The sequence below is a fragment of the Pinus tabuliformis genome, chromosome 6 (assembly GCF_031772625.1).
Source record: "Pinus tabuliformis cultivar Carrire ecotype Pingquan chromosome 6, CPIR1, whole genome shotgun sequence".
Lineage (NCBI taxonomy): Eukaryota > Viridiplantae > Streptophyta > Pinopsida > Pinales > Pinaceae > Pinus > Pinus tabuliformis.
The window spans coordinates 1,873,469,887-1,873,481,448 of NC_142292.1; the positions used below are offsets into that span (position 1 = coordinate 1,873,469,887).

The window sequence follows — 11,562 nt, forward strand, 5'->3', positions numbered from 1 at the left end:
AGCAGGCACAGGTTCAGGGGGAGCAGCTTAAAAGTCTCATAAAGCATTGTTGGCATTTAGATGTTTTGGTTGTTGGTTTCAGGAGAAGGAGCTCAGAAAGAAATCCTGGTTGCTGATCTAAAAGATGTTTATCAGATGCTGCTGGTGACTTTCATAAGTCTTGGTCTAGATCTGTTGTCTCTATGTCATGTATCTCTTTTGTGATATCTCTTTTATGGTGTCAAGGTCATGTAACGGCCTATGTTGGTTTCCCCACTATGCCTGGGATGAATGATGTAATATAATTGGTTGTTTCTGACGTGTCCCCTCTTGGTAGGGAGTATGGATGTATGTATTGAGTCTTTTGGTGATAGGAAGGTCCCTTATGGTGTATAAGTCTTGGTTCTTGTTGAAGAACATCTTTTGCAGATCTGGCCTACAGTCAGGGGGAGCATGATTCAGCACAGCCAAGCAGAGGTATCAGCATGTACTCAAGGGGAGCACAGCCCTTTGCCCTTGATGACAAAGGGGGAGAATGATTCTAAGGATCTTGAGGTTGCCATCAAGTCCAAAGGGGGAGATTGTTGGCATTTTGGCACAGGTGTGGCGCTTTGATACAGGTGTTGTCCTTAATGGCAATTCTCTTTGATGACAGATCTCTGTTCAGACTACAGAATGAAGAGAAATCTCATATACGTAGTTTAATCAAGTCCAAGCTGCGTATACACGCAGTCTATATGCATACTAAGTCGCGTATACGCAGGTTATATATATACGGAGGCACATATGCACACAGATATATGAACAGAAAAGGGCGTATATGTCGGGAAGCTTTCCTTTGGTCCATGGTAGTTAGTCCTCGGTACTTGAGCCTATGTATTTGGACCAAAGTATCTCGACAGACGTGTTGATCCCTAGTTTCTAAGTTGATGGTATTGGATTTCTATGGTTTGGCCCTTGGTATTGAGCAAGGCCTAAGGCTATATAAGGAGGAGAAGATCATTAGGCAAATCATCTTTTGAAAAAGGCTTGAATATCTGAAAAAGAAAGAGATCTGGTATGCAGGTTCTGGGTTGCTTGATCTAAGCTAAGGAGAGATCACTTCGGTTGATGGAAGACTAGATCTAAGGATAGATCGAGATCTAATGATTTGAAATGCACTATTATGACGTGGTTGATTATGCGTATTTCTAGATCTGCATACTGACGCAATGTTATGTTCTGGGTCTAACTGATGTCTGGTACAGCTGCAAGTTGAGAGAATTTATTTTTAGATCTGTACGCAGGTTGGCTTCGGTAAAAGAGCGTGTATACGCGGGTTTCTCTCATTGAAGTAGCGTATATCTTTTGGAGCTTGATTTTTGGGTTACAGTTGGGTCTGACTGTTATTGCAGAGTTCTGTAGTCTGCTCTGTGTTCTGGTAACTGGTGTTTGACAGGGTTTCAGTGTTTCAGTGATTGATGATGCTAGTATTGGATGTTTTGTGCTTCAATGATCTGTTGTGAAAGTTGAATGAATTGTGGTCTTCAGATTGTAATGCTGTGCTTCAGGAATATCCAGTCTGAAAATGTATGAAAGGTGGTACCTGAAAGAAAGAAGATTGTAGGCCAGCACCTACGTACTAGTATCTTGGCTAGTACAAGAGCAAAGGGGGTTGGAGCTCCTTTCCAAGGAAGTTTGGAGAACGAGAGAAGGTTGTAGCCTTCTGCAGGTTGTAGCCTGTGTACTGGTATAAGGCTGCTCCAGTACAAAAAGATTGTAAACTGAAGTTTCATATTAAAGAAAGATAGAGACGTCTTGCAGCAGGTGGTTTTCACCCACATTGGGTTTCCACCTTATATCATGGTGTTCATATGTGTGGTTTTTGTGTGATCTGTTCTACTGCATCTGTTTACTCTTAATATGGTGAATAATGTCCTTATGCACTTAACTGAAGATAAACTGACTGAATTATAAGATTTTTGGTCATACGCTGTTTTCCTTAGACACAGTTGCGTGTACACGCTGGTTCACTTAACTAAAGTAGCGTATATGTTTCTGAGCATTGAAAAAGTTTTATAGTTCTGATAATACTGATTCACCCCCCCTCTCAGTATTATTTCCAACAGATGTTTTGTTCAGCTACTTGCTGATGGAGGAAATGATACTTGATTGGTATGTGTTTGGTTCTTGAGTGCATCACTGGATTTTTGCTGAGACTGATAGCACTTGTGTTGTCATAATAAATGGTAATTGGTTGATCTGTACATATGTCGAGATCTTTTAGAGCTTCCTTCATCCATAGTATCTGAGTACAACAGTCTACTGTAGCAATATACACAGCTTCGGCTGTGGATAATGATATGGATGATTGTTTTTTGCTGAGCCAGGATACCAAACAGTCTCCTAGGAATAATTCATTTCCATTAGTACTTTTCCAATCATCTATACTTCTAGCCCAATCAGCATCGGTGTATGCAGTTATAGTCAGAGTTGAGTTCTTTGGGTTCTAAAGACCGAAGTTAGAAGTTCCCTTCAGATATCTGAGAATTCTTTTTACAGCTAATAAATGGGATTGTTTGGGAGCAGATTGAAATCTTCCCACCATTCATACTGCTTGCATTATGTCTGGTCGTGTAGCTGTCAAGTATAGAAGGGCTCCAATCATTGACATGTAATGAGTTGCATCTACTAGAGACGAGTCATCATCTTTTCTCAGTTTGCAGTTTGTGGTCATAGGTGTGCTCATGGGTGCACAATCCTCCATTCCATATTTTTTGAGCATATATTTTAGATATTTGGTTTGAGATATACACAACCCTGCTCTGGTTTGAGATATTTGAAGTCCAAGGAAGTGGGACATCTCTCCTATCATTGACATCTCAAACTCTTTTGACATGTTTTGAGAAAATTCATGGCTCATTTAATCATTATTACTAGAAAACATCAAATCATCGACACAAACAAGAGCAACTAGTAACTTACCTTGATCTGTCTTTATGTATAGATTACTTCCAGCCACTCCCTTTTTGAAGCCTTGTTGTTGTAAATAGTGATCCAGTCTTGCATACCAAGCTCTAGGAGTCTGTTTCAACCCATATAAGGCCTTTTTCAACTTACAAACTAAGTCCTTCCATTTTGTTAGATCAAAACCTTCTGGCTGCTCCATGTAGACTTCCTCCTCGAGTTCCCCATTTAGAAATGCTGATTTCACGTCCATTTGATAGATTTTGAATCCTCTTGAGCAAGAAAATGCCAAGAAGATCCTAATAGCTTCCATACGGGCCACTGGTGCAAATGTCTCTTCAAAGTCAACTCCTTCAATTTGTGAATAGCCTTTGTAGACAAGTCTTGCCTTGTTTCTGATAACCTGTCCTTCCTCATTCATTTTATTTTTGAACACCCATTTGGTTCCTATTACATTTTTGTCCTTTGGATGAGGTACCAGCTCCCATGCCTTGTTCTTCTCAATTTGAGACATTTCTTCTTCCATGGCTTTTACCCAATGAGGATCCTTACCTGCTTTTGCAAATGTTTCTGGTTCTATCATAGATAGGAGGGCAATGACTTTTCTCTTGGGTGTGATTGATATCCTTCTTCGGGTCTACACACCTTCATCTCTATCGCCAATGATCTGCTCTTTTGGAGGATGTCTTTGGACATACTTCATCTTTGAAGGGGTATTAGGTGGTTCTCTTTCCTCTTCTTCTTCTTCTTCTTCTTCATCTATTACTTCTTCTTTAGGTTATTCTTCTTCAATGAGAGAGTCATCTTCATGTTCTTTAATTTCCCTTTCTAGAAGATCTTCATCAACCTTTACATCAATGCTTTCCACTATTTTCTTCATTCGATAATTGTAGCACTTGTAAGCCTTGCTCCATGTAGAGTATCCAAGAAATATTCCTTCATCAACCCGAGAATCAAACTTTCCAGGTGAGCCATCATTTATTTTTATGAAGCACTTGCTTCCAAAGATCTTGAGGTGCTTCACCGAAGCAGCTCGTCCTTTCCATAGATCATAAGGCGTTTTTTTCACAATTTGGTCTTAATTGAGTTCGATTCAGTGTATAGACAATTGTTCCTACTCCTCTCGAGAATTTAGGTTGTAAGTCTGCTGCTAATAGCATAGTTCTTGCCATTTCTTGGACTGTTCGGTTTCTTCTTTCAACTACCCCATTTTGCTGAGGTGTTCTGGAAGCCGAAAATTCCCTTTTAATTCCATGAATATTACAGAACTCACTAAACTCGTTTGATGTGAATTCTCCTCCTCTGTCTGTTCCGAGGCACTTATTTTTTGAATCTTTTTCATTTTCTACAAGGGCTTTTAGATTCTTAAAACACTCAAAAGTTTTAGATTTATGCTTTATGAAATATATCCACATCATTCTAGTATAATCATCAATAAATAACACAAAGTACCTTTCTCCTTGGAGTGCTTGATTTCTAGTTGGCCCACACACATCAGCATGGATGATCTCTAAGGGCTTTGGTGTATAGAGCTCCTTTGTCTTGTGGCTGGTTCTGTTCTGCTTTCCATGTTGACATGGACCACACACTGCTTGATTTGGTTTGGACAGCCTTGAGATCTCTCGTACAGCTTTGATATTGCTGATATTGATCAGATTTTTGAAGTTTGTATGTCCAAGTCGCTTGTGACACAACCAACTCTCATTTTTCTGACTTAAGTAGAATTTATTTTCTTGAATCTTGTTCAAAATTTAATGTTGTCTGATGTTCTCACCCCTTTTGCCACAAGTTTCCCTGAGGCAGAGTTCCTAATTTCACAGTATTTGGTGCTGAAAACGACATTATGTCCTTGATCACAGATTTAGCTGACACTCAGGAGGTTGTGTTTGAGCCCATCAACTAGCAGAGCATCTTGAGATTTTCCTTTTCTATTGATCAGAGTAACTGTTCCTTTTCCTGCAATTCTGCCTGATCTGCTTCCAAAAGACACATTCCCTTCCTTTTTTCTCAGTGAGACAAACTTCCTTCTGTCTCCTGTCATGTGTCTGGAGCACCCACAATCTACAAACCACTGGTTTTCATTATTTTGAGCATATAGAGCCAGGCCGCATTTGTCCATGTTGGAGTTCTTGCTACTCATCTTTCTTCCTTTGAGTGGGTAGTCTTGTTCATAGTGTCCATTATTGTAGCATAAGGAGCAAACCAGATCAAATTTGGTCAAGGGATCAAATGAATTGAACGTTTTCATTTGTCCCTGCCTTTTGTGGGCATATGAGTTGATTATTCGGTCCTTTAGATTTGTCTTTTCACTTCTGTGAGCCATACAATGTCTGGCTTGATGATCGAAGTTTTTACAGTGAAAGCAGTGTCTAAGAAAGATGGTTTTGTACTTGTTGAAGCAACCCCTATTTGAGTCGATTTCCATCTTGGGAATTACTCCTCCCTCGTTCTTCGGATTTGCAATGGGCCTTTGGTGGAGTACAGGTTTGTATTTGCTATAGTGTCCATGATTCGACTTCACATTCTTCTTTGAAGCAACTCTCTCTTCATTCTTGGGATCTGGGATGCACTTTTGATAACATGCTTTTTCATATTTTGGATTGCAGGAAACTGCATTGGCATAGCTTTTCACATTATTCTCAGTGCTTGAGGATTCTCCTTTGAAACCTATTCCGAACTTGTCATGTTGAGGTTTTTTATTTTTCAGAATAGTCTCAAGTATTTGAGAGCTTTTACAACCCTTTTTAATTTTCTCCAACTCCTTTCTCAGAGACACTATTTCGGCCTCACGTTCTTCATAAGTCTCTTCCTTTTCTTTAAGCTTTGCTTCCAAGAGATCTTCTCTCCTTCTTATTTCCTTGTTTTCCACTTTGAGAGAAATGATTTTGTTCCGTAGTTTCTCATTTTCTTCAATGGCGCTTATTAATAGTTCATCTACATTTCCTTCCAGCCCTGAGTCATCATCATCTGTGAGTGCCATGAATAATGCTTCTTGGCTTTCATCAGGATCACTTTCCTCATCTGATTTCCTTTTAATGACCATAAACTCATCCTCATCAGATTCATCTTGCTTGGAGAATAATTTTTTCTGATTGAACCCTTTCTTTTTATGTGCCAATCTTTTAGAATTTCCTTCATCATCACTGTCATGTTTATGAGGACATTTTGCTGCATAATGACCTATTTTTCCACATTTAAAACAGATAAGAGGATACTTGCCTTTAAGCTTAGATCCTCTCTTCAGCTTTCGTACAAATTGAGCTCATTCGAATTCCACATCTGACTCGTCACTACAGTCATTCCTTTCTTTCCCCTTCTTTGACTTTGAGGCCTTGAATGCTACATCTTTGGAGCTTGGGCCACCTTTCCTCATTTCATAGGCAGTGAGAATTCCATGGAGTTCATCCATTCTGAGGGTATCTAGATCCTTTGCTTCTTCTATAGCGCTTATTTTGGAGTCAAATTTGTCTGGAAGAGACCTTAATACCTTTTGAACAATGGTACTTTCTTCAAATTTTTCATCCAATCCTTTCAGGGAGTTTACCACTTCAGCTACTCGGAGGAGGTATGCTGCAATATATTCTTCATCTTCCATCCTCAAAATTTCAAATTGTCTTCTGTGAGTTTGGAGCTTTTCCTTTTTGACCTTTAAGTCTCCATCGTACAAGCCAACTAGCTTCTCCCAGATTTCTTTAGTAGAGGTACAGTGCATGATTTTTGTAAACTCGGAATCAGTGATTCCACTAGTGATGGAGTTCATGGCCTTTGCATTTACGATGTAGGCTTTCCTCTCATCTTGGTCTGTTGGAAGAGTGGAAGTAGTATTGTATTCATTTTGAACAAAATGACAGACTTCAGCTCCAAGGGACATTAAATAGTAGGTAATTCTTTTCTTCTAGAAACCAAATTTACAAAGGAGGTCTTCCTGATGCTTCATGATTTCTCATCATAGCTGCGGATCCTTCTTCAAGCTGTTAAGCTAGTATGAAGAAGCCTGCTCTGATACCAATTGTTGGAAATACTAAGAGCGGGTGGGGGGGGGGGGGGGGGGGGTGAATCGGTATTTCTTACCTTTTTGTTCTAGTGATTGCCAAAAGCATATATAGATATGCATATGTATACACATAACACAGAAACCAACAGCTGGAATAAATGCTTTTATTAAAAAAACTCAAGAAGTATAATGAAGTAAATACAATATAAGTATATATCTGACTGTGAATAGTTGCCAAGCTCCAACTTGGACTTTAGTGAGGCTCCAACCTCCAGAGCACCAACTCTATTTAGCAGTGGTTCTGTACTTAGGAGCACCTACCCCTAATTACTTTAGTCCTATTCAATTCTGAGGTTTCAACCTCTTGGGCTCCAACCCAACCTTGACATAAATTGTTTTGCTACTGTTCTCTACTCACAGGCTTGCTGAGCTTCTGCTATTCTCCTGTTCTCTTGCTTTTCTGGCCTTTCCTTCTTCTTGCTTGTTCTTCAGCTTCCTCTCTCACTATTATCTATGTATAAAAAATCACCATCTTACTTTGTTTTTATGTTTTTTATGTATCTCAGATGTCTCTGACTCTTGGTTTCCGCTTTCCTCCACCTCTTTGGCTTCCTCCTCGGTCACTGTCGTTTCCTCTGACTCGCTTGATCTTTCAACTTCCTGATCCATGGCTTCCTCTGTCTATTCAGATTCATCAAATTCTTACAGGTCACATTAATGCGGAAGAGAGGCCAAATTACAATTGTTAGCTCTGCTAAAATCCAACAACTTGAGGATCAAATAAACCCCACTACCTCCATTTTTACTCTATAACTCTGTGAAAAGTCATCGTTCCTCGCCAAATCCTCAAATTCACTGTTTCCCTGTCATAATAGTTGAAAACCCATGTGATTGAACCCACACCATTTGATCATCGCATCGCGATCCGATGGTCGTTAAACTTCTCCGCCGTTCTCCTGTCACATCAGTCAAATAAAAACATGTGAATTTAAACCCAGTTTATTTCCCCCACCGTCGATCGCGTTCACCACAGTCTAACGACATTTGCTCCTCCCGATGTCGTAACTTAACCGCATGTTAACGCGCAATAAAGCGGTTTTCCACCGCGTCTCGTCATCCACGTGTCATGCAATGAATGGTATTGCATGCCATGGTATGTTTACCACCCACCTCTGAAGGCGATGTGGGGAATACCACTTACCGCCGTCCCCGCTCGCTATCTCCTGTGCATCTTCATCCCCTGGTAGCCGTTAGATCCTTTCACTGGGAATCTGACGGTTCATGTTTATTTGTTGTTAAACACGTCCACTACTCCTCTTATAGCTCCTGATAACTCTGTCTGCTTCCTCTATGGCTTCGATGGCTCTGTGTGCTGTTAAATGCATCCATTGCTCCTTCGATGGCTCTCGATAGTGTAGTTGCACACATACATGTGATTTCTGCTCCGGTAGTTGTTAAATGCATTTGTATAAGCTCTCTGATCGCTCTGTTTCTGTGTTTCCTCCGTTTGCTCTGTGTGCTCCTCTTCATTGGCATATATATCTGACATATACATATATATGGCTCCTCCAGCTGTTTGCGTCCTCTGTTGCTCTGATAGCTCTATGTGTTGCCTCCCATGGCTCTTTGATCGCTCTGTTTCTGTGTTTCCTCTGTTTGCTCTGTGTGCTCCTCTCCATTGGTAGTGTCTTTCAAAGACCTCCTTACATATTTCCATACTGACATCAATGACAATCCGTGTCCAACAATTCTTTCCTAATTAATTTGAGAATTCCATCCATTTGCACTATAGGAAAAATAGTTGTCTCCACCTCCTGTTCTCTTCTCCATACAGATGTGGATTTAGTAAATGAGATAGAGCTTGATAATGAGATTAAGTCCTAGATTGCATCTACTATATGAAAATTAATTCAAGTACTATCTTTAGCCAAAGAATTCATTGATCAAGTAGATTTAGTAAATAAGACAAAGGTTGATAATGAGTTTCAGTCATGGCTTACATTCGTTGCACAAAATGAGATCATTAAAGACCAATAATCTAGTATTGGCAATGTACATAAGAAATATGGTTGCATTGGGGCAACACACATTTTCTCCATTAATGAATTCTCTTAGGAAATCGAACAATATGTTCCAATATTATTAGGAAGCTTAGAATTACACGAGTATATGATAGTATGAATTTCCATGGGAGCCTTTCTTCAATTTGATATTCACCATGTGTGTCAAGATATTCTCTTGATGGCTTGTACACACTCTTGGTTGTTAATCTTTATGCTTTGGTAACCATGATTGTTGTTCTATGTTCTCTGTGTTTTGAAATCCTCCCTTCACTGGTAGACTAGAACAATGCACCAACATGAGTGGGCCCATGGCTGTTGAAGACATTGAAACAAAGGAGGGAGGGCCAATGATAGATCATATCAATGCTTCAAAATAAATGAGCTTGCTATTTTTTAAAACAATTGAAATAGAGGGAGGATGATGGTAGTGATATTAAAGTGTGCATCTACTAAACACACTTCACTTATATCAATATTTGAATTGAGACTTGAGGGGTTGTTTGGTTGGAATTGTTTGGATGAACTACACAGAAACAATAACACCATTTGGAAGAGTAGATTTTGGTCACCAAAACATGTAATTATTTGGATAAGTAGTCGATCATAAAAGGGATAACTCACAAATCCTTTAAACTAGGAATTTTAAAATGACCATATCAAATCATCAAAATTTAATAGGCATGAACGCGATACAAAAAATTCTATTGGATACTTGAATTCATTCAATTATAGCATTCTATTGTCACTCTCAGGATGAAAGTAATCACAGATTATTCTCAACAAACGTGTCTATCAATTTTTTGTTCAAAAGGTAAATTAATGATGGAAGAATGGAGTGAGTGGGGTTTGAGGTTTTGAGGCCTTGTACTCCATGTTCTAGAAGATTGGGGACTATATATATCTTTGGGATAATTTAGATTACTACAAAATTAAATATTTTCCATTGTACAGAGAATTGAATTTTTGCATCAAGAATTCAGGGATTGAAGTGAGTGGATTGTAATATTGTGTGATAGTCTCATAAGGTGAAGTAAAAAGAAAGACTCGTCTAATGAGGAATTTTGGCATCTAATATCTCAGGGTACAAGAAGAAGTCCCCACTCTCTGATTTAAGTAAGCTTCTCAGCAAGCCAGTTAACATAGTTTATGGAGATGCAAATCAGTGCAGATATTTTAGATAATGTAAGAAACGTAGAAGTAGAAGAATCCTATATAGTTCTAGTAGAGAATATTAGCATGAGAAATATTGGGAAAGGAAAAGAGATAAATCTCTATTATAGGAATTTTCTTGTGATTATAATTATTTCAGTGATTTTCAATCCTCTAAGACAACTTCTGACTCAGTCAGAAAAGAGGCCAAAGTTGATTCTCCTTATTCAACTTTCAGACATACTTCTAGTACTCCCTGAGTTAGGAAGCTTAAAAACATGGACTTAGATGAGTTGAATGGGTGTCTAGATATGGGATTCAGTTTTAATTATGAATAAATGTCTGAGCTCTCAATAGCTTTATAGCCTTGGAGTTGTGTTATGCAATCAGCCAATAGTTTCAAGATGACCACCATGAGAAATATTGTCTTGTGTCTACTCTTGATAACAGGGATAATCCAAACAATTAGTGCTATGCACAATCTCCTATTTCCAATTGGAAAATCTATAGCCCAGGAGACCATCCCCAACAAGTGAAGGAACGATTGAAATTTTGGGCTCAAGTTGTGGCATGTACTGTTCATCTCTGTAGTTGATACTCAAAAAATGAAAGAAAAATCTCTATCTAAGGCTTAATCTGTGAGAGCTTATGTCATATTTTATTGGAGAGTGATGAAGTCTGGCGAGTTCTATTTCATAGATATATCTATGGTGCTACTAGAAAACTATATGACCTTTACATTTACAACAATTTATTCTTCTTCCTATATGGGGAATCCTCCCTTACTCCCTTTGTTTGTTACTATATCAATTGACTTGTAAATGTGTTCCTATAATTTTTGGGGACAAAAAATTTAACACTTCAAATAAATCAAATATTTAGTGATATGATGCTTATTCCCAACAAAGTTAATTGTTTTGAAACTTTCACATTCTTCCAACTGAAAAACAATGATAAAATAACTAATTTTGTTCATGTTTAACAAATTGCTACAATTCATGTTTCAGTTAACTCTTCTTTTGGACATTGGGAAAATGACTTTCATGGAAAAACACCTTAATACATATCTAATTCTTCTGAGTTTAAGATGTTCAATTATTTTTGGGATAGTTGATGTGAAAGTTCAACCACCTCTGTCATATCAATTTTATCTTAGCAACCCTACTGAAGCGCCATCATCACCTCCTGTGGAAACACTGATAAGAATAGGTAAAAGCTTTAGTCTAAACAACATACTATGTACAAAGTTGGTGGATACGATGTGTTATCCTTGTACAATATTTATGAGTACAATTGTCCCAACTCATGTTACTTCATTAGAACTGTGCTTAATCTTGTTGAATATGTAAATATCTATAAGCTTACTTGTATTAATAAACTAACGTATTCCAATGTATTGGTTCAACTTAGCTTATAGTGATAGTTTGGTTC

General features: G+C 38.4%; 1 pseudogene; it reads left to right on the forward strand.

The window, feature by feature from the left end:
- The first annotated feature begins 9,804 nt into the window (after positions 1-9,804).
- Positions 9,805-10,726, forward strand: LOC149266633 (uncharacterized; annotated as a pseudogene).
- Positions 10,727-11,562: the final 836 nt, after the last annotated feature.